The following is a 27,398-nucleotide window of genomic DNA, read 5'->3' as shown; positions in this document are numbered from 1 at the left end:
AAGCATTTGAAAAAGTCAGTAGACAGCTACCGAGGCAGATTAAGGAAAAAAGGTACTTTCCAATGCGTCTAATTACCTTTGTAATAGCTCTAAAGCTCTCTGCAAAGAGACAAAAACTATAATTTAAGAAGGAGGTAACTTCCATAAACTACTGATAACAACACAAGGAGTTAGAGAAGAATGTGGGCCATCTCAAATTCCATTCGACATCTGCGTAGACGACCTAGTCAGGGCTTGGAAGCAAAATATCAACTACGGCATAAAGATCAAGGAGAGAAACGTTTTAAGACTCTATTACACGCAGATGATCAAAAAACAACTCAAGTAAATGAATGTGACTGTGAAATCTTCATTAAAAAAGAGATGTTATACTCACTGGAAAATCGCTTCTAAGATCTAAAATTATAACAAACAATGTAATACTGGAACAAATAGCAAAAGTGCAGCATCTCGGCTGCGACGTAGGATGAAATTTACACAGCGAAATTAATAACAAGAAACTAAAATTTGACGCGATCATGGAACAATTAGAAATACGCTACAAATTAATGACCACCCATTTTGCTCGATGGGTCTGAAACCTCAGTTCGCACCCAAAGGGATATGAACAAGAACCAGGCTGCAGAAATAAGATTCTCCATAGTGTTAAGGGCCACAACAGTAAATGAACTGCAAGTTGATTCAGTGTGTAAAAAATAAATCTAACCAGAAACAGATGGTAGCAACTGCAGATAGAATGTAAGATAATGGACTTCAGAAACAAATTCTAGACAGCAAACCTAGAGGCACAAGAATGAAGGGAGGTCCACGAAAGAAATGGCTGGATCTTCTTTACCGGAACAGGAGAAATCATCTAATCCATGAATTCAGGAGAAGAAGAAGGAAATGTCCTCTTAATCTCTTTTTATTCTATGTTTTGTTTGTGTGATACACAGTGAAGGCCCCATAAAGACTTGTATACTCTTATTCTTAGTATGAGTGCTCTTCCACAAAGTATCTGAAAACGAATAATTATTTAGGTTTTATAACACTGGCCTACACTGAGCATAACTAAGACCATAAAATTGATGAAGCAATTTTAGTTGACAACGTCTTACTTTGACAGTAAGAAAGTCGTATCTATTGAAGGAGAAAAATCCTTTTGTGCGTTATTTAATGCTTGCAAAGAAAATAAAACTCTACTTATAAAGTAAAAACGATCCACGTATTGCCTTCTAAATAATATTTGGTGTGTTCGCATGTATATATCTTCTCGAGCATATAAAACTCTGTTTTGAATTGTTTGGACGACACGTTCCCAATTGTTTCATTTCTCAGTATTTAACCAAACAAGCTTTACAAAGAATATCAGTTACGAAGTGTACTTTGAACTTATCGTAGTTGTTCCTTAATTATTTACTTCCTCTTCCAAGATTGCGTTACTAGTCTGTTCTGACCTCAGTTTTTCTGCCATGTCTTCATGGGTCGAGTAACATCTCTTCTTCCATCACAATTACAGACCGATATCGCTAACGTCGATTTGCAGTAGGTTTTTCCAATATGAACTGTGTTCGAACATTATGGATTACCTCGAAGAGAAGCACTTATTGGCAAAAAAACCAACAGAAAATCTCGGTTTTGTGAAACTCAGTGGGTTGTTTATTCTCACGAAGTAATGAGTGCTATCGACAGGGGATGTCAAATTGATTCCATATTTTTAGATTTCCAGAAGGCCTTTAACACCGTCCCTCACAAGCGACTTCTAATAAAACTGCGTGCCTATGGCGTTTCGTCTTAGTTGTGCGCCTGGATTCGGGATTTCCAGTCAGAAAGGTCACATTTCGTAGTAATTGACGGAAAGTAATCGAGTAAAACAGAATTAATATATGGCGCTCCCCAAGAAAGTGTTATAAGCTCTCAGCTGTTCCTGATCTACATAATCGATTTAGGAGACGATCTCAGTAGCCCTCTTAAATTGTTTGCGGATGATGCTGTCATTTGCCATCTCATAAAGTCACCAGATGATCAACACAAATTGCAGAACAATTTAGATAAGATGTTGCGAAAAGTAGCAGTTGACTCTAAATAATGAAAGTGGGAAGTTCTCCAGATGAGCACTAAAAGGAATCCGCTAAATTTCGGTTAAGTATGAAACACATAAATCTATAGGCTGTAAATTCAACTAAATTCTTGGAGATTACAATTTGAATAACTTAAATTGGAATAATTACAAAGATAACGTTGTGGAGAAAGCAAACCAAAGACAGCGATGTATTGGAGGAACACTTAGGAAATGCAACAGACCTATTAAAGAGACTGCTTTCACTACTCCTGTCCGTCCTCTTCTGCAGTATTGCAGAACAGTGTGGGACCCTTATCAAATAAGACTGACGGGGCGCATTGAAAAGGTTCAAAGAACGGCAGCTCGTTTTGTATTACCGCGAAATAGGTAAGAGAGTACCGCGGATATGATAGACGAATTGGGATGGCAATCATTGAAGCGAAGGCGGTTTCCGTTGCGGCAGCATCTTCTCATGAAAATTCAGTCACCAACTTTGGTCCTCGGAGTGTGAAAATATTTTGTTGGTGCCCACCTACATAGGGAAAAAATGATAATCATATTAAAATAAGAGAAATCAGAGCTCGGGCGGAAAGAATTAAGTGTTCGTTTTTCCCGCGTGCTGTTCGAAAGTGGAACGGTAGAGAAATAGCTTGAAGGTGCTTCCATGAGCCCTCTGCCGGGCACTTAATAGTGAATTGCAGAGTAGTCATATAGATGAAGAAGTAGATGATATCTAAAGGCAAGCTTCGGAATTCTCCATTCTAAACGTTTGGTTTTCCTTATTTCTCTAGTTTTCGGAAATTCTGTCATTCATCAAGAATGTATTTAATTGCTGCCTTATCTCTCCATTGTGCTTGTTGTCTTTTAGGGAGTATCCTTTAACTTGTCTGAGGAATCGCATTTCAAATGCTGCATTTTGTTTCTATAATTTCTTTTATTCGTCCACGAATGGCTTCCATATATCAATGTTGGCACGCCGTAGTCATAAAATTGGAGCCTCTTCTTTCATCTTAACCTTCAATGTCTGCCGAATTGTTTCACAGATATATCGATATCGTGGAAGCTTTTTCCACAATCAACACGGGCACTGCATAAACTGCTTTACTGCCCACTAAAAAGAAGCCATCAGCTGATAAAGCAAGAACTTATTTGACGCCTTTCGGGTGCAACCTACGCTCAGATTGCCATGAATATTTTGGTGATCAGATATAAAAAACAAAGCAGTCGTGAACATCTTGGTGACGCGGTATATAAAGACAGTATCTAACAAAAAAGCCATTACGGCAGCTTTATTTGTTACATACTGTTTTTATATATCTGATCACCAAGATGTTTATGATAATCTGAGGACGGGTTCTACCCAAAACGCGTCAAATAAAGTCATTGTTTTTATATGGTGGCTTCTTATCAGTGACCAATGCAGAAATCATGCATTATTCCTACTGATTTGCAATATGGTCGCATTCCTCCTGCGTGACTTTATGTCACAATTACAGATTTTCTGGTACTTCGTCATCTTCTTTAAAAGATAAATCACAACCACCTGAAGCTTGAAACTTTGGTTGATCGTCAATTAATTATCATACTCTCATTGGTTATTTTCCTTGACACGTCATTATTTTTCTTTTTGTCCCAGATATCCGAAAAGTATAACTTTCACAATTGATAATTAGCATATGTAATGAGTTCTGAAATTAATCTTCATCATCCCGCAGGGCCAATTCATCATCTGCAAAGAGCATATTATTTATATAGATGCTTATTCAATTTTATTCTACTGCGTACATATCACTTCCAGTCCCTAATTATTTCATCTATGTATACAGGGTGGTCAGATACGGTCTGAAAAGTTTATACGGGTGTACCAGGTCAGGGTGTGCTGAGAAATTGTTAAAAAAATTCGATGCGTTGCGCATTTCCGAGTTAATTAGCTGATTGGAGTTAGTGAATCAGGCCGTTGCGGCCGCAGGTTCAAGCAGACCTCAGAGGCGATGTCACCAGACGTGTGTTCTTCGTTTGGTTTGCTAAAACAAACAAGAGAGCGATACAAAATCGAACCTAAGCTAAAGGCCGAGTAGTCTCATACGGTGTCATCTAAGCTTTGAGAACAACCGACACCAATTGCAGCTGGTAGCCCGCTTAAAATTGCGCGAGCAACGGCCTGACAGGCTGCTAATTAATTCGGAAATGGCGCAGCGTATCGAATTTTTTCTTAACAGTTTTTCTCAGTACAGACTACCCTGCAACACTCTTACAAGCTTTTCAGGCTGTTTCTGACTACCCTGTATACTGAAGAGCATTGGGTAGAGGCTGCAACCTCGCCGTACTCCTAGATTAATTAGAATTCCTTCCTTTGACAATTTTTATCTTTGCTTACATATCTTTGATAACTTGAATCAAATGTCTGGAGTATCAGCTCGTTTTCATTGTGCTCCATGCCTGCTCTCTACCTTCCATATCAAAAACTTTTACGTGATCAACGAAGGTGATGTAGTTTTTTAATTAAATTGTTTTCTATTCTCCAGTATCTGTTTTGAGCTGAATATACATCGAAGCACCAAAGAAACTGGTCTAGGCACAAGTATTCAAATACAGAGGTATGTAAACAGGCAAAATACGGTGCTGTGGTCGGCAACCCCTATATAAGACAACTGTCTGGTACAGTTAGATCGGTTACTGCTGCTACAATGGCAAGTTATCAATATTTAAGTGAGTTTGAAGGTGGTGTTATAGCTGGCGCACGAGCGATGGCACCAGCATCTCCGAGGCAGCGATGAAGTGAGGATTTTCCCGTGAATATCAGGAATCCGGTAAAACATCAAATCTCCGACATGGCTGCGGCCGGGAAAAAGATCCTGCAAGAACGGGATCAACGACTCAAGAGTATCGTTCAGCCTGACAGAAGTGCAGCCCTTCCCAAAGTTGCTGCAGGTTTCAAAGCTGGGCCATCAACAAGTGTCAGAGTGCGACCCGTTCAACGAAGCATTATCGAGATGGGCTTTCGGGCTCGAAGGCCCACTCGAGTACCCCCGATGACTGCACGACACAAAGCTCTACTCGTCGCCTGGGCCAACGTTGGACTGTTAATGACTGGAAACATGTTGCCAGGTCGGACAGGTCTCGATTCAAATTGTATCGAGCGGATGGACGTGTGCGGGTAGGGAGACGACCTCATGAACCCATGGACCCTGCATGCCAGCAGGGGACTTTTCAAGCTGGTGGGGGCTCTGTAATGTTGAGGGGCGTGTGCACTTGGAGTAATATGGGACCCATGATACGTCTAAAAAGACTCTGACAGGCGACAAGTACGTAGACATCCTGTCTGATCATCTGCATTCATTCATGTCGATTGTGCATTCCGACGGACGTAGGCAGTTCCAGCAAGACAATGCGACTCCCCACATGTCCATAATTGCTACAGAGTGTCTCCAGGAACACTCTTCTGAGTTTAAACACTCTCCAGACATGGACATTATTGAGCATATCTGAAATGCCTTGCAACGTGTTGTTCAGAATAGATCTCTACCCTCTCGTACTCTTCCGGATTTATGGACAGCCCTGTCAGTTCCCTCCAGCATTACATCAGATATTAGTCGAGTCCACGCCACGTCGTGTTGCGGCACTTCTGCGTGCTCACGGGGGCCCTACACGACATTAGACAGTTGTACAAGTTTCTTTGGCTCTTAAGTGTATTATCCACGCAAGATCTGAACTCACATTGTTCTTACAGGAAATAAAGTGTTTATTATTTAACCACATAATTTGTGACCAACATTTAGTGGGATTGTTCCACGGTAGTTATTACAAGACCTTCTGTGACTTTTCTTGAAAAATGGGATACTAGCTCCTGAGTTCTGGTAAACTGTATTTTGACATTTTGTATTACGAATGGTATCTGATAACCTAACCTCACCGTTCGGTTCTGAGTGAAGCGGAATGGCGCGATGAGGTTCCGTCTAGTCTGGATATGTCATCCTATCGTCCCCGATGCCAATTGCCGTCTAGTGTGAATCAGCCTTTAGCCGCTTCCCGGTGGCTAGTGCTCTCATGTGCCATTCAACAGACTCGTAAAAATTTGCGCCTAGTTTTCTCCAAATTAATGCATATTTGCATTATACTAGAATAGCATCCGTTACGTATAAGCATGTACCACAAACATGCGACAGAGATCCAAATAGGTAACCCGTTGGATGTACGCTATGTGATCAAAGCGGGATTGACAACCAGATGTCACCAGAGGCAGACCCGACAACATAAAATAATCTGTGAGAAGAAACGGGTACGTGTGTGACATACGAAATTTTGGGTTGGTCCGGGGAGTGTGGTGGGATAGCCAAAATGTTTTGGTTCAAATGGCTGTGAGCACTATGGGACTTAACAGCTGAGGTCATCAGTCTCCTAGAACTTAGAACTACTTAAACCTAACTAACCTAGGGACATCACACACATCCATACTCGAGGCAGGATTCGAACCTGCGAGCGTAGCGGTCGCGCGGCTCCAGGCTGAAGCCCCTAGATCCGCTCGGTCACTGCGGCCGGCCAAACTGTTTTGGCTACCGATCGCGATAAGCGGAAAATCCGGATACGAGTGCCAGCCCGGAACAAATTTTCACGTATCGCTTTAGATGGTACGTCAACACCGATGGGCCAAAACATCATCACCACTTCTTCAATAGCGTGTTGTTCCACTTTCCAAACACAGTACAACAGAGATTCTGCTTGGCCTGGATTCGGAAAGTCCTTGGCAGTATTTCAGAAGTGTGTGGTAGCAGACGTCTACGCACAGGTGAAACATTTCCCGCAAATTATGGGATGGTGGTTTACGAGCACACTGCTGGCGCCCGACATGAGTTGCAATGGGTACAGATCAGGCACATTTGCTAGCCATGACATCAATCTAAGTTCACTATAGTGCCCTTCAAACCACTGTAGCACGAATGTGACCTTGCAACGGGGACAGCCATCCTGCTGTAAGATCTCATCGTCGTAGGGGGAGACGATGCAGGTGGTCCGCAATAATGTTCACACAGTTCACTACTGTCGAGATGTCTTCTATTAGCACCACAGATCCAATGGAAGCCCAATCCAATGTACCCCTCAGCGGCCAGTGTATGTGGCGTAGTACATGTTTCGTCCAGCCATTCGCCTGAACAACGGCGTGTAAGGACCCACCCATCTACCTGGTGTACTAATAAATGCGATTCATTCGAGAGGCGACACGTTTCTATTGATCTACGGTGAAAACTCAGTGATCCCGTGCCCCCTGCAGTCTAACTGACGATGTCGCTGGGTCAGCTCAGGAGCACGTAGAGATCGTGCGATGGGGAGCTCCATGTCCAACTGTGGCCTGTGAACGGTGTGCTCCGAAACACTCGTGCCTGCACCAGCATTGTACTCTGCCGTCAGATCTGCCACACATCGCTGCCTATCCTGGGTTACTCAGCGGGGGACCCTCTGACCTGTACGTTTTGTGATGAGACACGGTCGTCCAGTGCTAAAAGGCCTACTGGTTATTTCACCATCCTTCAACCACTTTCCATAGGTGGTCACGACAGTAGTGCGCCAAAAGGCTTTGCCGTTTCCAAGATTCTCGTTTCCAGCCGCAGCGCCACAACGAAGTGCCCTTTGTCAAAACCGCTTAGATCAGTCGTTTTCCGCATTTTGAGCCCTTATCTTCACTTTTGACTGCCCATTCGTCTCTGTTCCGGTTACATTCTTTCCTTACTGCGTAACGTGCCCGCAACACCTGCAGGAGCCATTCAACCTCGAGATGGGCAGTGGTCATTATCTTTTGGATCATCAGTGTATACCTATTACAGGTAAGTTGAATTTCAAGAATGAACTTCTGTATAAAAGGAGGCTAGGAGTCTTGTGATTTCAGCAGGGAAGCAGTAACAGCGGTATGAGTAGGCCAGGCGTGTTTAGTGACTTCGAACGTGGACTAGTCATTGGACGCCTGATCAGTAACAGAGCCATCAGGGACGTTTCAACCGTACTAAAGCTGTCCTAGACGACTGTTAGTGTTGTGAATATGAAGTGGAAACGCGAACTCATGTGCTGATGGACAGTGACCTTTGAGCATTGTAGACGGTGGTTACAAAAAAAAAAAAAAAAAAAAAAAGTCGCACGAAATCGGCGGAAGGAATCACTGTTCAGTTCGAAAGTGCTACCAGCAGTCCAGTTACTTCAATGACTGTACGTTGGAAGTTGAAAAGAATGGAAAACAATGGTCGGGCAGTTCCACTTGAGCCACATACTTCTTTAGTCAGCGCTTGAGGAGGTGTAAAGAGCGATGTCATTGGGCAGCGGATGGCTGAAAACGAGTGATGAATCACGCTGTACCCTGTGGCAATACGATGGAAGCGTTTGGGTTTGGTGACTGCTTGGAGAACTTTACTTTCCACAATGTGCAGTGCCAAAGGTGAAGTACTGAAGAGCTGTTGTTACGGTGTTGGTGGTTTTTGTGGTTAGGCCCCTTACATCGCTTAAGAAAACGATAAATGTTGAAGACTGTTAACATACATTACAGTGTTCTGTACTGTGTACAGTAGAGGAACAGTTTGGAGTCGACGATATGTGGGGAAATTGTTTTTAGAGAATAAAATTCCTGAAATGGATTGGCCTGACCAGATTCCCGACCTGAGCCCAATGGAACATCTTCTGGATACTTCTTTATTTATCATTTGGTCATTTATTTATTTATTGACGTTACAGAGTGATCCAGTGTTTTTTGCTACTAAAAAATGGGATAGGTTAGTCGTAGAAGACCCCAGCGTCCAACACCACTACTGTTTCTGGTTTCGACTCTTCAGAAAGAATAGGCTAGCATTCCTCCGCATACACTCGGGCGCACTATTGAAAGTGTCCGCAGCAGAGTTCGAACAGTCATAAAGGCGAAAGCTGAAAAACCCCATATTTACGTTCGGATGCATTTGATAAGCTAGTGTATGCTTCCCTTGTGAGATATGTGGCTTAGTTTAAGATTTTATTGTTTTTGATTAGACAGCGACCTTCTTTGAGGAACATAAGAGCGCACGGATGTGGTCTTTGTGTGTGTGTGTGTGTGTGTGTGTGTGTGTGTGTGTAAGGTGTGCGTGGCTGGTCGCCTGTTTGCAAGCTTCGTCATCGACAGTGGCAAACTCCGCGGCAGGTGATGGTAGCGCGGGATACAAATCGTCGACTCGCTCGCCAGACCGGTCAACAAATACGACAGGCGGGTATTAGACGGCCACTTCCCTAGCGGCGAGTCTGCACCGTTGCTGCCCGCAGGCGTAGCGGCTTCCGGCCGGCCGCGGGAGACGGCCGGGCTGTGTCTTCTGCCGCCGGAGCCGGTCGGCAAAAGACCTGTCCGACAGCTCGTGTAATGACCGCTCCGCCCAGCGGCGCGGCGGCGCAGAGTGGCGAGGGGAGCGGGGGGAAAAAAATGAAGACAACGGGCGGGGACGGCGCAAGAAAAAGAAACTGTTATTGTTGCTGCTCTTCTGCCCGGAGCACTAGGTACAATGTCTGCGGAAGGGTGAGACGGGCGCCGGAGGGGGTGGGGGATTTGGAGGAGCGCCTCGATTGTTCTGCAGCGGTTGCGGAGATTCCAGAGCGCGATACGAATACCGGAACGACACGCTACAGGCTCGGCGACAGCGGCGGACGTAAGCAGAAGCACCGGGAGAATCTTGCAAAGGGACGACGGCGAGGGGAGTGCGGGGTGAGAAGGGATCAGTTGTCGGCAGGAAAGAATTAGCGCGCAACGGCAAAAACGTAGGGGCACGGGCCGTTGTTCCTAGATGCTCGCCCAGATAACGCGAGCGCTACGGTTGGGAGACGGGAGGTGGTAAGTTTGTAAGAGGTAGCGAGGTACAAATGAAGTGGAGTGGATGCATATCAATAAAACATCAACACGGCACGCAGAACCGTCCTCTGGCCGCCGTGAAATACGCCTGTCAGCGCCGCCACGGGGGCGAGTCAAGGAGGGTGCGCACCCCTCGCCGGTTGTACCTGCACCAGCCCCCCCCCTTCCCCCTCCCCCTCCCCCTCCCTCTCTCTTCCACCCCTCGCCGCTCGCTCTCGAGTGCGGCGCGTCTTTTGCCCGGCGCGACTCGCATGAATTTGATTCAGGCGGCTGTCCTTACCGCCTGAAAGGGAGATTCATTTGCGGCCGCGGCGGTCGGCTGCGCTCTCGAGCGGAACGTATAAATCTGTCGCCCGTTCTGGCCTGGCCCCGCACTTAACGTCTTAATGCGGGGCTCGCCTCGCGGCCTGCTTTGTGCCGCGCCGCACAGCTACTTGCGCACACCGGGCCGCGCCCCTCCACTAGCCCTCTGCTTGCGTGTCTGTCCTCTGCTCCACTCGACTCGGAGCAAAATTCTGCGACAAGCGTTCCTTTAAATCTACCACAACAGTTTTACATCCACACATTCATACATACTCCGCAATACAGCATACGCTGCGTGGCGGAGGGTACCTCGTACCACAATTAGCATCTTCTCTCCCTGTTCCACTCCCTGTTGTGTACATAGTTCCGCGTAGTCAGCGCGTACACAACTTTCCCACTAGAGCGCGCCCCGCTAAGCACGACAGCGCAGGCGCAGCGCCCGTCCGTCTCCGCACTACGAGATGGCGCTGCCTTAGAGACGGACCAAATTCTGCCTCCGCCGATACGCCTATTAATATGTAACGCAGCCAATGAGATTGCTGCTAATGGAGAACCTTTTCTCCTCGTGAATCACACTCGCGCAGTGATACCTGAACGCGTGAGGTATTATAACGAGTGTACAGACCTCCGATTAGTCAGTCTGCATTAGTCTGCATTTGTCTGCATTAGTCTGTACCAGTCTATAGTCAAGTTTCAGTCTGCGCCTAATAAGATTACCATATTCCTGTACACAGCCATGAAGATAAATAAATAGACACTTTGTCAAGTATCAGAGATATGTGAGAATAAGAATAACGTACCAAGACCAAAGGAACTTCAGATTGGCAATTGTAAACAGCATCCACAATCAAGTAACGTAATGTCCATGCTTTTCATTATTTTAATAAATGTGTGTGAAAATTAATCAAGTTCTGTTTAAAGTTGGTCAACGTCAATCTGCTACTCTAAGCGTGCAAGTGGCATATCTATCGTCTGACCTAACGGCAGAAGATAAACACGCCACGATAAGACCACGAGACATATTGCTGACACTCGCCTACTTCGTTAGAGCGACAAGTCAAATAATCTGATGGTGTGTGTATCGAAGGTCTTACAGTACGCACACCACAATCCCAAACAGTAAGAGGGAAAACTGACTGCCTATATGCCTCTGTACGAGCCCTAATCTCTCTTATCTTATATTTGTGGTCTTTTCGCGAAATGTAAGTTGGCGTCAGTAAAATTGTACTGCAGTCAGCCTCAAATGCTGGTTCTCTAAATTTCCTCAGTAGCGATTCACGAAAGAACGCCGCCTTTCCTCCAGAGACTCCCACACGAGTTCGTGAAGTATTTCCGTAACACTCGCGTGATGATCAAACGTACCAGTAACAAATCTAGCAGCCGGCCTCTGAATTGCTTCTATGTCCTCCCTCAATCCGACCTGATAGGGATCCCAAACGCACAAGCAGTACTCAAGAATAGGCCGTATTAGTGTTTTATAAGCGGTCTCCTTTACAGATGAACCACATCTTCCCAAAATTCTGCCAATGAATCGAAGACGACTACCCGCCTCCCCACAACTGCCATTACATGCTTGTCCCACTTCGTATCGCTCTGCAATGTTACGCCCAAATATTTAATCGACGTGACTGTGTCAAGCGCTGCACTACTAATGGAGCATTCAAACATTACGTGATTCTTTTTCCTATTCATCTGCATTAATTTACATTTATCTATATTTAGAGTTTTAGTTCGTAAACTGTTCATTCAGAAGACTTGTTTGACGCTGCTCAATCCAGTGCAAGACTCTTCTTCACCAAATAACTACTGCAACATACATCCTTCAAGATCTGCTTACTGTATTCATCTCTTGGCCTCCCTCTACGGCTTTTACCGCCCATACTTCCCTCCAATGCTTAATTGGTGGTCTCTTGATGTCTCAGAATATTTTCCATCAACCGGTCCCTTCTTCTCATCAATTTGTGCCACAAATTTTTTTTCTCATCAATTCTTTTCGTGGTTAGCACACCGGACTCGCATTCGGGAGGACGACGGTTCAATCCCGCGTCCGGCCGTCCTGATTTAGGTTTTCCGTGATTTCCCTAAATCGCTCCAGGCTGAGGTGGTTCCTCCGAAAGGGCACGGCCGACTTCCTTCCCCGTCCTACCCTCATCCGATGAGACCGATGACCTCGCTGTTTGGTCTCTCCCCCAAACAACCCAACCCAATTCTATTCAGTACCTCCTCATTAGTTACGTGATTTACCCAAGTAATCTTCAGCATTCTTCTGTGGCACCACATTACAAAAGCTTCTATTCTCTTCTTGTCGAAACTGTTTATCGTCCATGTTTCAATTCCAAACATCGCTATACTCCAGACAAACACCTTCAAAAAAGAATTCATTCATAATCGATGTTAACAAATTTCTCTTCGCTTTTCTTACCCTTGCTACTCTACATTTTATATCCTCTCTGTTCGGCCACTATCGATTATTTTGGTACCTAAATAGCAAAACTCAACTACAACTTTAAGTGTCTTATTTCCTAATGTAATCCCCTCAGCATCATCAGTTTTAATTCCACTCCACTCCATTACCCTTCTTTTGCTTTCTTTGATGTTTATCTTATGTCCTCCTTTCAGGTCCCTGTCCATTCCCTTCAACTACTCTTCAAAGTCCTTTGCTGTCTCTGACAGATTTATGTCATCGGTAAACCTCAAAGTTTTCATTTCTTCTCCCTAAGCATTATTTCCTGCTCCAAATTTTTCTTTGGTTTCCTTTTCTGCTTGAATAAGATTGGTGATAGGCTACAATCCTGTCTCACTCCCTTCTCAACCACTGCTTACCTTTCGTGCCCCTCGGCTCTTACAGCTGCCGTCTGGTTACTGAATAAGTTGTAAATAGCATTTCGCTCCCTGTAATTTACCCCTGCCATATCATCACCTATTTACTGCGTTGTCTCCATCTGTCATTTCGTCTTTTCCTTGGTCATCCATCCTTTTCCTTTCAGTACTCTCTCTTCAGATTCCTTTGGAGGCTACAATTATTTTGTTTTATTTTTTATAACTTTTAGGACACAAGCAAAAAATGGCCACTTCACCGTGTCGTAACCGGTTCCAACCACCCAGCGGTGAAAAATGGAAAGAGGAGACAAATAATCGTTATATCATTCTCGAAGAATCAATTTACCTAGATCACTAGTAATTTTTTTTACTATTATCGGTTTCGACAGATCTACGATGTCATCATTCGATCTTGTAACGTTATTATTAAGCGTACACGTTTTTTACAACACTGAGAATCTCATGAGCACCTAATAATGTTATAAGGTCTGTCGAGACGGGTAATAGTAACGAAAAGTATTACTAGCGATCTTGGCAAACTTGATTTTACAAGAATAATATAACTTTTAAATCACCAATGACTGACGCAATGTCAAACATACATAAAGAATCAATAACTAATTATAAAATCGGCCAAATGATGATTATGTCTGAATGCATATGCTGCAAGCGAGGACGTCTTTCTTTCCAGTTTTGTTCCTGTTTACCGTTACGTAGATCGTTACTTAGCAGATTTTATAGATTCTGTAATCTACTTCTACATACACACTCCGAAAGCCACCACACGGGTCACTGCGAATAGTGCCTCGTACCTGTACTAGTCATTCCCTTCCCTGTTCCACTCGCAAATGGAGGGCGGGGAAAACGAATGTCTACAATCCTCCGTGTGAACCCTAATTACTCTTAACTTCTCTTTGCTGTCCTTGCGCGAAATGTATGTTGGCGACAGTTCATTCTGCTGTACACTTCAAATGCCGCTTCTCTACATTTTTTCTGTAGTGTTTCGAGAGAAGAATGTCGTCTTGCTTCCACGGATTCCCTTTTGAGTTCACAAAGCATCCCTGTAATACTCGTTTATCGATAGAACCTATCGGTAACAAATCTACCGACTCGTCTCTCTATAGCTTTGATGTCTTCCTTTAATAAGACTAGGTGGGGACCGCAAGCGCTCGAGCAGTATTGACTGAAATTTCTCATGTTGAAAAATCAGAAAAACAATGTTCAAATGTGTGTGAAATCTTATGGGACTTAACTGCTAAGGTCATCAGTCCCTAAGCTTACACACTACTTAACCTAAATTATCCTAAGGACAAACACACACACCCATGCCCTAGGGAGGACTCGAACCTCCGCCGGGACCAGCCGCACAGTCCATGACTGCAGCGCCTGAGACCGCTCGGCTAATCCCGCGCGGCGAAAAATCAGAAGTAGTAATTTGTTTTACTTCGTAAAAAATTTCTAAAGCCAATATCACATAAATATTTCTTTATTTACAAAAAACGGTTTCAACAGACTTTGCCGTCATCTTCAGCTACTAAATTTTTTTTTCTTGTAAAACGTGTTCTTTTTGAGTAGCAACCACATGTCGGACTGTCATGCTATTGGATAAAATGCAGTATATTATGCAAAGGTTTATCATAAATAAAACATTTACAATGAAAACGTATCTTGTGCACAGCGCCATGTACATATATGGGGCGCTCACAGCCGACTGTTACATAATAAAAATCACAGTACACAATAAAATGCACAGGAGCACATCTGTTGAATTGATTGGACATGTTCTAATCATTGAAGATCCACCTGTTCCAGACGTGGTTTCCTATATAGATGAGCTGCATTTTTCTAGAATTCACTCAATAAACTGAAATGGAGCATTCATCTTCATTACTATCGAAGTTACATGCTCATTCCATTTCATAGAGCTTTTCACCGTTACAACAAGCTACTTTATCAACGATTTGAACATTACAGTGTTGTCTTTCCTACCCGTATTTATTAGCTTATATTTTTCTACACTTAGAATAAGCTGCCACTCATTACATACAACACAAATTGTTTCTAAGTTATCCCGTAACCTCCTAGATTCATTCGACGACGGGTTTCCCGTACACTACAGCGTCTTGAGCAAACGGCCGCAGCTGCTCACCCTGTCCGTTACATCGTTTAGGTATACAGACAATACTTGACGATACCCTCTTTTCTGATGAACACTCGCCGTCCAGGACAACGTCTTGAGTTCTGTTACTTCGAGCCACTCACATATAACGGCCCTCCGTTAAGTCTGCAGTGGGGAACTACGTCAAACAATTTCGGAAACATAGCAATATGGAACCTGCCTGTTGCCCTTCTTTCATGGGTCACAACATATCGTGAGAAAAGGGCAAGTGAGTTTATTACGAGGAACGCTTTCTAAATTCGTACCGCAATGTGGACAGAAGCTTTTCTGTCGCAAGAAAAGTTATTATATTCCAACTTAGGTTAACGCCAAGAACTGTGCAGCAAACCGATGTTAAGGATATGGGTCTGTAATTTTGCGGGTTCGTTCTTTTATCCTTCTTATATACAGGAGTCGTGTAAGCTTTTTTCAAGCCGCTTGGCTCTTTGCGCTGGGCGAGAGATTCACGATAAATGTTAACTACGTAAGGGGAAAGTTCCGAAGAGTATTCTCTGTAAAACCTAACTAGAATTCCATCCGTATCGAGCGAATTATTTCCCTTCAACTATTTCAGTTGCTTCTCAACGCGAGGGATTCCAATTTCCAAGTTTTAATTATGTCTCAATGTGTTATTTCATCTCTTTCGTTGGTCCTCCATCGTTTGCCATTCAGTACGCATCCTGCGGCTATCTTTCGGAGGTGAATTCACTCTCGTTTATTTTTTTTGTATACAATTTTTCCCCACAAGCACAAGGCCATTTCATAATGTCGTAAACGGTTTCTACCACCCGGGGACGATACTCACATTGTTAATAAATGAAAACAGGAGACAAGTAATCATCTTAGAAAGCATAAAATCGACCATTTAACTATGTATATAGTGATCATATCTAAAGGCAGATGCTCCAAGCTGTGCTTCGTTTCAGTTTTTTAACATTACATAGATACTTACTTGGTAGATTTTTATAGATTTTACAAGTATTGTTTGTCCTCTTTTTGTCTACTAGCACCTTGTGAACACAAAAACGTATAGCCGATCAGTCTGCTTACAGCTCTGAATGTGCCAAATATTACTAAACCCACTAGCATTGCCGAGTATAACGTGGTCTGATAGACATGTTATTGGTGGAATGACTCTGTAGGCAAAATGTTGTACATCAGTGTGGACTTATAATATTGGTTTCTACTCTGCGTATTTGAGCTTGGTTTATTGCATTTTTATTACATCCTCTATTTTATTTTGTATTGACATCTCTGATAAGTTTTTAGGTCTTGAATACCTAATATTTTATCTCCATCGTATATGCCATTATTTTCTTGAAATCAGTTTCTTACATGACCGTCCACGTTGATACACACGTTGTGTCTTAGTCTGATTTTGCGATGAGACACTATACATATTTTTAAAATCCGTATGTAACTGACATTTGTTTACGTTATATAAGTTTATGTAGTCCCTTCTTGTGGTCTTCCTTAGTGTAATTTTCTGTTATTACTCCAGAGCTGAAGATGACTGTACATTTAGCTGAAACTAGTCATCGCTTAATGGTATTTACTTGGATCTTTACTTTGAAAAGACTTTATTACAAAATATTGTAACTTTACGGAAGCATTGTGAAATAGTCATATGGTTGTGCCCTTATCATTGATCAGAAAATTGTCAGGCCATGTCATATTCCTCTTGAAACTTATTCGTGTTTGGCGTTTCGATCCCTGTAAAGAAGTTTGAATAGGAATATGACGACTCAAACGATTTTTATCATCATTATTATTACACTTGGGCATCCGGCTTGCAGGTCGTACTGACTGCACATACTTTTTGAAGTCAGCCATCTTTGTTTTTCAGCATCACTCATTTTGCCATGAATATATTTTTCATTGTTTCAGTTCATTTGCCGTATTACTTTATCTGTCAGCATCAGACATATGCTCTACTACGTAACTCTAAATTACACACACACCAACGGTACATTTAAATATCACCATACCTGATGCAAGACTTGTATGTGTGACCTCTATTTAATGATCCAGTAATGCTACCCCGAGACTCTGAGGTCAACGTTCATGACGTTTTTCAAACATCAAAATTTTGCACAAAATCTGTATCCCACTCATTAAAAATTACAAGTTTCGTGCAAACAGTAGATCAACTTCATTTATACAAAAACTTACATTATTTACAAGACAAATTTGTTTGTATTTTGATCAGTTTTCTTAACTGCATCAAAAATATAGGCTGTAGGCAAATAAAAAATATTTATGTAAGTCAATGCCACCTCTGTCTGGGGTAGAAGCACTTCATAATTATAAATGAAAACCACAAAATTCTGGATGTTCTACACTGTTAATTTATTTCGTTTGCCGGTTTTCAGCTTACAAGACCATCATCAGACTTTGACAATCGTCGTCAAAGAAGATAAAGTACTGGTCAACAACATTGCAGGAGATATTACACATGTAGGGTGAGGTACAAGTATCATCTTTGACAGTGTAACAGCAACGAAACTTAAGATGTTAAATAGTAAATAACTGTAAAGGCAACAAACCAGAAAAACATGAGTGGGAAGAATATAAGGACAACATGAGTAAAGAATTACAATCAACAAAAGAGAAGATGTACATACACGTGGTAAAGCAACGGAATAGTCTATATGGGAGTTTAAATTAAATTACCAATCGCAGTCAAATAAAATAGTAAGTAACACAAGAGTGCTGAAGAATAGCATTAAAAGTCATTATATATGAAGGGTGATGAAGAAAACAAGTAAAAGAATAGACGATTGTGACAGGGTATGCATAAATTAAAAAATACATAAGTGGTGTATTGAATTTTTGTTACCTCTGGGTAGATAACAAAACAACGTGTGGGGTATATAGACAATGACAATTCAATAAACAATAACAGAAATAAGAGAAAGTGGGTGACTTACGACTGGCAATTCAAAACATGCTTAGCAAAAAAACTGGTTCCAGTTGCAAGAAACTGTATAATTAATTAGATGGCTTCCCTATGACGTCCACTCTTACGCCACTTGCAGCACAAATATTCATGCATCGCTTGGAATATCTTTTTTAGGAAATAACCGTTGAGTCCAAATATAAATACTGGTTCTGATGTTTCCAATGAGTACTGTGTTTGTGGACAGGCACTATAAGACTTCTCAACATGTTTTTAATAACTTAAAAAGTCAACTTAAAAACATTCAGTTCACAAACGAGATTGGCACACAAATCCATAAAATTCCTCTTTCCAAACACTGATATCAGTACAAGAACACATTACTCCAAAATATATACTAGTAGAAAACCTACAACTACAAACATAGTAACACCATCCTACTTACAACAACCAATATCACACAAACAAACAGTTTTCCACTCAGTGCTATACCGTTTCTTGTCTGGTCCAGCGTCCAAAGATTACCAAACAGAGTTAGACATGATAAGATTTATTGCCTGCACCAACGGATAGCACTGCCCCGAATGAAACAGAAATTGAAAATCATGCTCCTCCTCTGCGCTGTCTCTGCTGTTCCTTCCAATGTCTGTAGGAAGTGGTGTACTGTCCCATACTTAGAACACGTATCACAGACTGAAGCCAAAGCACAGATTATAAAGAACCATACTACACAAGAGCGCCATAGTACAGTATATTTTCAATGGCAAAGGCAAGACTCAGTTACTGGCCAACAATAATAAAATGTCGATTTCTGTGATCTTTTCTTGTGATCTTTCCAAAGCATTTTATTGGGTAGACATTGTTACTCTATTAGTAAAACTTAAGTTTCATGGAACTGATGGCTTCATGCATAGCTGGTTTTAATCATACTCAACAAACAGATTGGAAGATAGTGTGATGAATAATTCAAACAATATTGAAAGGAGAGTAAATTTTAGTGACTTGGGATAAATCACATGGGTAGTCCCACAAGGCTCAGTTTTGGGTTAACTCCTATGACCTTCGACACATTCATCAAGCAGAACTGGTATTTTTTGCAAATGATACTAGTGTCGTAACAAATCTCATTAGAGTGATAGACAATTATTAATAGTTTCTCTGAAAAAGGACTCTCCCATGGTTTTCTGAAAGAACACTACATCCAGTTCTGTACAACAAATAGAGTCATACCATACATGAACAGGAGACAGTAAATAGGGTAGAATGATGATTCAGATTTGTGGGTATACATACTGATAAAAACTTTGACTGGAAGAGGAAAATTACTGAGCTGTTCAAACGATTAAGTTCAGCTACTTCACCTTTTTCTGTAATTGCTAGCCTGGTAAACAAACGAATGAGTCTCTTGACATATTTTGCGTATTTGAGTTAGTAATGTCTTACAGAATACTTTTATGGTGTAACTCATGACTTAATAAGAAAGTACTAATTTCACAAAAGCGACCAATAACAATAAAACGTGGTGTTTACCTGTAGTCGTCAAGTAGGTATCCCTCCAAAGCGTCGAGCATTTCAACTGCACTGTCTCCATACATATTCACCTAAAGAAATTCGTCATAAATAGTCCGATTTGAGAGGAATAGTGATGTTTGTACCTTAGAAGAAAAAAATTACTCTTATTGCCCACTATTAAAGCTGTCAGCGGATCAAAAGGAATTCACTATATAAAATAAATAAAATAAATTAAAAAAATATTGTTATTTTAAATATGTTAATTATTCTATCTGTATGATGGTGATTGTGATTGCAATTGTATTTGCTTATCTGGAACGTGGACGTTTAATTATTCGGTATCAGACGCTTGACAATGGCTTTTTCGTAAAGGCAATGTTACTCGTAGTTGACCGTGAAATAAAACTGAATAATCGGACTTCGTAATTAAATCGTTTCCAAAGACTGCTGCGGTAGGTGCGGACTCATAATCTAAATCTCAATATTACAATAATTTGCCAGCCATGCCAATACGTCGTACAGAGGTGATTGTCTACTAAACATAAAAAAGTTACACAGTTAGTTAAATCAGATATATTCAATGAATAAGCCTACAGTTCATAATCCTACTTACTTTTATAAATATAAATTCTTTACAGAATCGAGTGCCTAGTGTGGTTGCAACTCGCAGTATTCTTCTATAACATGAAATATGGCGGTGTGCCAGACAATAAAATAAAATACGTGCTTCTCGCACCACTTCAACCAGAGCTCTCCATTTCTTAATCAAACATAAGAGTAACGTAATTGTGCTTTTGCTTTATCAGCGACACAGCGCTGCAGTTGTGTGCCATAGGCTTTATTTATTTGTCACTGATTATTTATTTAATTAATATTTCGCGTTTCCGAGGAAACTCACGCTCGGCATGCAAATGTGCCTTTATAACTATACAGCAACAAAACTTTTGACCATTTGCCGAATAACATAAAATATATGACAGCTAGCAAAGCAAGTTTTAAATAAAACTACAATTGTTTATCCTGGATAGCTTCCTCTATTCCATGGACGAATTTTTTTAAAGGAACTGATAGCCTATAAAAAAACGCCTAGTTTTTCAGCTCCATTAGTAGGACTAGAAAGTAATGTGCTCAGTAATGTTAACACTAATCACGTAAATGGAGACTGTAAACTGACTCGTTCCACATCATTTGGATAAAAGAATTGTTCAAATGATCTTGGGTGAACATGTAACTTACTAAAAGTAGGATGTATAAAACCACTTATCATGATTGTGATAAATCCTGTGCTGGGCTGTCAGGCAGTGACAAAGCAACTAGGTTGAATGAACATGAACGCCACTCGAAGTTGCAGAATTCTATCTTCGCTTTTGTTGAACGCGTACTGACTGAAATTCGTAGCTGACAGCGGCAGTCCCATGTCTCCCACTTAGCAAACAAGGAACAAAAATTGAGTTTTGGAAGGCTTGAAAATCAATAGACACCTGATACACGGCCCGCATTTACTATTAAATGAGAAAACACAGCTCAATACTTCCCCTGTCCGAAACTTCGTGTAAGACCCACCCACATTTCTCCAGTTGTTCTCATTCTGTCTGTTCCATTCTATTCCTCCATTCTTTCTTTGTTTCTTTTATAGTGATTGTCAGTTCACTACACATCATAAAACGTTTATTTATTATGTGAACAGCTGTACAGTAAGATAAATTCTTCATATTACTGATATGCAGGGTGCTTCAGCTGCTCCAGCCCATGGCTTTTATGCAACCCGCAATGCCTTCAAGAACCACGTGGGGAGCTTTCATATTCTCTCACTCACTACATGCATACTCTTAGTCCAAAAAATGGTTCAAATGGCTCTGAGTACTAAGGTCATCAGTCCCCTAGAACTTAGAACTAGTTAAGCCTAACTAACCTAAGGACATCACACACATCCATGCCCGAGGCAGGACTCGAACCTGCGACCGTAGCGGTCGTGTGGTTCCAGACTGTAGCGCCTAGAACCGCTCGTCCACCCCGGCCGGCTACTGTTAGTCCTACAGAAACAATGAACAGGACCTATTTGTAGGAAATTTAAAGTAGTTAAATTTTGCACTGGGATATATTTTCGCTGGAGGCCACGGTTTTCGAGTCATTCAAGGAAAACGCGTTTGGATGGCACTTTTGTGCGTTTTACTAGAATAATTCGGAAACTACGATTTCCAGACAAACGTATCCCAGTACAAAATTCAACTACATTAATTTTTCTGCAGGAAGGTCTCGTTCATTTTTTCTGTAGGGCTAGCAGTTTGCGCTTACAGAGCGAGGGAATATGAAAATATTGTACGTGGTATTGGAAGGTGCTGTTACTTTACTTTACACGTGGCTAAGGCCTTTTCGACCATACACCTGCTCTACGAGCCCCTTCCAATTATTTCCATCCAGGGAAATTGTTGTCCAATCAGAGTTGATGCCCATCCTAGCTGCATCTTCCCGGATATTGTCCATCCACCTAATTCGAGGTCTTCCTCTTCTTCTCTTTCCTTCTAATTTCTTAGTGGATGCTATTTTGGGTAGTCTGTTCTCCGGCATCCTTGCTACATGACCAGCCCAGTTCAGTCTTCTCTTCTTTAACATTTCCACAATGGTACTATGTTTGTACAGCTCCCGTAGTTCTTCATTTTTCCTTATCCTCCACTCCAAGACATTTTCATCGAAGATTGGTCCAAATATTTTTCTTAGTATTTTTCTTTCAAATATCAACAGTTTTTCTTCATCTTTTTTCCTGAATGTAATAGCTTCACATCCATATAATGCTACTGGTACAATAGTTGACTGATAAAAACGGATTTTGAATTCAGTACTAAGTGATCTCATCCTTAAAATTTTGATACAGCTGTAAAAAGTTCTATTAGCTGCTGCTAGACGGGCGTCTATTTCTATTTCTTCTCTATTGTCTCTGCTAAAAAGACTCCCTAAGTACTTGAAGTGGTCAACTGCCTTGAAAGTGAGACCATTTACGGTCAGTGGTGTATTCTTTTGGAGTTTTTTACTTATGACTAGATATTCTGTCTTTTCTTCATTCACATGAAGTCCAGCTTTCTCAGCTATTTTGTAATAATTTTGCATCATCCTGATTAATTCAGCTTTTGAAGTGCTTATTAAGGCTACATCATCTGCATAAGCAAGTCTAGTAATGTTCTGTCCCTGCAGTTGGATCCCTTGTGGATTAGTTTTGGTGAATTCTCTATCAATCTTCTCTAAGATAATATTAAATAGAATAGGTGAGATGGCATCCCCTTGTCTCAGTCCAGTGTACACCTTAAAATTTTCAGTCTCTCCAGCAGGTGTCTTAACTTTGCATATGGTTTCTTCCAAACACATTTTAACTAATTTGATTAATTTTAATGGTATTTCAAATTCTTTCATGGTGTTTAAGAGTGTCTGTCGGTGTATGCTATCATAGGCCTTCTTGAAGTCTATAAATAGAATATGGATATCTACATTAAATTCCCATGCCTTCTCATTTATTTGTCTCAACGTGAATAAGTGATCCAAAGTGGAAGGTGCTGTTAGCTGCGGAAAACCTGTAGGTAGGGACAGCTGAATCCCCATGTATAGCTTAGCTTAAGAATTTCCTGCTACAACTGTCAGTTTTATCTTTCACTCGATATTTGCATCACCTTCCATCTGTAATAACATTTCATGCTATCCTCCAGTACGGTAGCAAGAAGGAAGATTAGGCTTTAACGACGTCGAAGTCGTTCGAGATGGGGCAGAAGCTCGGATTGTTCCAAAGATGGGGAAGGAAACGGGTCGTGCCGTTTCAAAAGGAACCATCGCGGCATCTGCCTAGAGTGATTCTCGGAAATCACGGAAAATCTAAATTAGAATGCCCGGATACGGATTTGAACCGTCATCCTTCCAAATGCAAAACCTTGCTTGGTTCCAGTAGGGGAGAGTGTAGTACTTACACGACAATGTACCTAAGAACACATGATGTTTCCTGAGTGGCGTTGCAGTCTTGTGACTGATTTTAGAATCACGGGAAGGAAAGCGCACTAGAAAGAGCCATAAGCAGTTTCCGTCATTTTGTAACGTTTCTTTTGTTGTGGGGTATTAGGTTGTGTTCTGTACAGCGTTTGTACATTTTACAAGTTCCACACATTGAAGTTCTGCATAATATATTAAAGCTATTTGTAGGAAATAGTTATTTGTTCAGTTACAGTGTTTTATGGCAAGTAAAATTCCATATAATTTTTAAACTAGTTACATAACGCGTGGGCGGTTAAGCCGTACTTCGATGGTGGTGCACCGTATTGTACCTTGAAACGCAGGAAGTTCTTCGACCATGGAACATGTGATGTCTGCAAACGAACTGAGTTTCTTTAATGTCTTAAAAATTTTCCCTGTCTTCAAAATGGAATTTGTGTTAGTTGGTTCAAGTGGCTTCGAGCACTATGGGACTTAACATATGAGGTCATCAGTCCCCTAGAATTTAGAACTGATTAAACCTAACTAACCTAAGGACATCACACGCATCCATGCCCGAGGCAGGATTCGAACCTGCGACCGTAGCGATCGAGCGCTTCCAGACTGAAGCGCCTAGAACCGCTCGGCCACATGGGCCGGCTTGTGTTGGTTACCAATTGCTTCCACTTCAGAAAGTTTTCAATATCTAACTGGTTTTTGAAAATACTTCCTCTTAATTTGATTTCCGTTACTGATTACTGGTGTGTAGTAGAGAAATAATGTAACATATAGACTATTAACTACAGTATTCATTTTCTCGATTGCAACACTTTAGATTAGAGTAGAATATTTGTTCCTAGGTATATGACCGTATTTTTCTTTGAAACGGTTTTTTGCCTCCGGGAAAACCCCGAGGCAGTTACAAAAAGAATTATCACACACGACGTTCACCACATTTAACGAGATGTAACCGTGCCGCTCCTAATTAGACAGTTCAACATCGCAGGGCTGCAGACTTCCTGTCGTATTTACTGTCTGCCTGTAGATACGGGGCTACGACACACGATATGACGAGCTGTAGCAGCCACAGTAAGCGCATATCAATGGTAAACACACGTTTCTTCAAGATGGTTCAAATGGCTCTGAGCACTATGGGACTTAACTGCTGTGGTCATCAGTCCCCTAAAACTTAGAACTACCTAAACCTAACTAACCTAAGGACATCACACACATCCATGCCCGAGGCAAGATTCGAACCTGTGACGGTAGCGGTCACGCGGTTCCGGAATGAAGCGTATGGGAAAAATTTAACATTTAACGTCTTTATATCTCAGTTCCCTGTTTGATAAATCGATTGAAGTTGTGGCGTGTACCTTTCTTCCAAGGCATTGGCAGCAATAAGATCAGAATTGTTACCATAGTTTACTGGTGAATTGTCGTTAGATGCCACGTCCTTTGCCTTCCGGTTGGTGCGTCGGTCCAGTCACATATAGCCAAGTGCGATTAGTGTTAGTCTTAAATTAAACTTTTCTTCACTGTCTCTTAGCTACGTCAAGCTCGAGGGCACCAGCCTGGCGCGACAGTTACGCAGAACAACAACAGCTCCCGCATGAGGCAGAAATTAGGTCTCATGTTCAAAACAGATCAATGCTAACTTTTAAATTTTCGATTTCCTTCTTAACTACTAATCGTATCTCGAAGAGAGGAACGTCGTTGAATTCGTCCTTTTAGGACCAGGATACTTGCAGCTGAAGTTACTTCAGCTCCATGTGAAAAACGAAGTTGATACCGTTATCTTTGTGGTCAATAAAGCTATGGAAAGTGGCTGTATGCCATTTCGTATGAACTTTTTCACAATTCATTTGGGTAAAGAGGGCATTTCGATACCTCAAACGGTTCCGGATATATTTGAGGAGAACAACTTACCTAAATCGAATGTTTCTGGTTTAAGGAGATCAACGGCGAGAGTAACTGCGTTAGCTTAATCATCCAGTAAGTCTACGAATAGACAGTACGTACAGAAGTGTTTCGATTTCGTGTATGACATTTCCTATTTTGCAGCTCAAGAATTACTAGACCAAGATTTTATGATGCGTGCGATATTCTCCATCCTATCAAACTGCACAAATATTTTACGTGTTTTCGAGCGAGACTTTTACAGGTTCGCAAAAGAATAATAAGAAACGTGTGTTTGCCGGCCGGAGTGGCCGAGCGGTTCTAGGCGCTTCAGTCTGGAACCGCGCGGCCGCTACGGTCTCAGCGTGCTTTTGTTCACTGCCAGGTCTTCTTAGAGATTCTTCAGGCGCCTATTAATATTTGTGATGCTCTGGTTTTCCGCCAAAAGAAACTCAATAACAGCTATGTGGTTGGAACGCACTTCCGTTACAGACGTCATTTTGAAGGCTACAGCTAGCCCCGCCACCTATCGGAACTTGATGGAACTGTATGGGTTGTAGTGGGAATATTCCACGATGCTTCACAACAATGTCCGCATTTTGTCAACAGAACTTGACCAAAAAATTGCATTACTTATTGAACACAATATTACTGAACGTCCTTCGTCCTTCCATCGCTTGGCGGAGTTCAGGTTCGATCTTGAGGCATTCTGTGCAGCATTCCAGTCTCCTTCTAAACTTTTTTTTTACATTTTCGCTGAATTGTTCTTATTGGACACTATCTGTAGATATACTCAGCTGCTCTTTTCCCGTTCCTTCTGTATTCTACGCAAAGAAGTAGCACATCTAGGTTCTCTTCGTTTTTAAAGATCTGTATTGTTTTCAAACTAACAAGCAGTCGACATGTGAATGACACAGAGAGAATGAAAATACATTTCGTCTGTATCGCTTTTATACCGGTATCGCGTTGGTGGACGCTGTTTCCTCCTTAACCGACGGGACGTAATTCCTTATTTGGGTATGAAATCTCGAACTTCCGCATCATGACAGCTATTGGTTTCATGTTCAAAATAAATAAATCCTAAGTTGTGTAATACTGTAATTACTCGGGTATTAAAAATCGGATTCTGAAAGGTGTTCAGTTCACCTCTTTTAGGACTACGATAGTACCAGCAGAAATTACTATAGTTCTATTTAAAAAAGCAAAATTGATACCAATATCTCTGTAATGAATATAGCCATGAAAAGAGATTGCTTGTCATTTAGAACTTCCTCACAATTCTCTTGGGTGAAACTAGATTTACGGTATCTTAATTGGCTCCAGAAATATTTGAGGTATAAAATAGGGCCTCGAACGAAAAATATATGAAAATGAAACATGATATAAATTTTCATTAATCAAAGAGATTAAATAAATATTTTTAGCTCCACTGCGTTTTCTTTCACGTAATTTAATGTGATGTGTGTATTTATTCAGGCAACAATGCAATGCAATTAAATTAGTCACAAGAAGGATGCTTTCTGAATAAACAGGCAAATGGTAATACCTGTTTCATGTATTGGAAAATTTATAACGTTCGTAGAACCTGTGCTTTTCAACGGAAGATCTGAAACAGTCACCACAAATAATTCAGTTGTAGAGTGATAGCAGAAGAAACTAGGCCAAAACTTACAACTTGAAGTACTTTAAAAGATAAAACTACGTCCTCTGTGCCTCCTGCATGAAACAGTTGGGAAGCGTAACTGAAACTGCAAGTGATGGAGGAAAATAATCTAGATTTGAAAGCTAATAAATGTTAAAAATTTTAATGCGATGATATTCATTGTTCTATGTGATTCTTGGTTTTTAGAAAATTTAATGATAATATGTTGGTAAAATAAGACAATCTAATTCAAAAGACTGTATTAACCTTTCTATTTCAGATGTGGTTACTTTGATCGAGCACACTTAGTTCCGTAGTACTCGTACAGCACTT

The sequence above is a fragment of the Schistocerca americana genome, chromosome 6, assembly GCF_021461395.2.
Source record: "Schistocerca americana isolate TAMUIC-IGC-003095 chromosome 6, iqSchAmer2.1, whole genome shotgun sequence".
NCBI classification, from domain to species: Eukaryota; Metazoa; Arthropoda; class Insecta; order Orthoptera; family Acrididae; genus Schistocerca; species Schistocerca americana.
Note: the sequence above shows the minus strand (reverse complement) of the source record.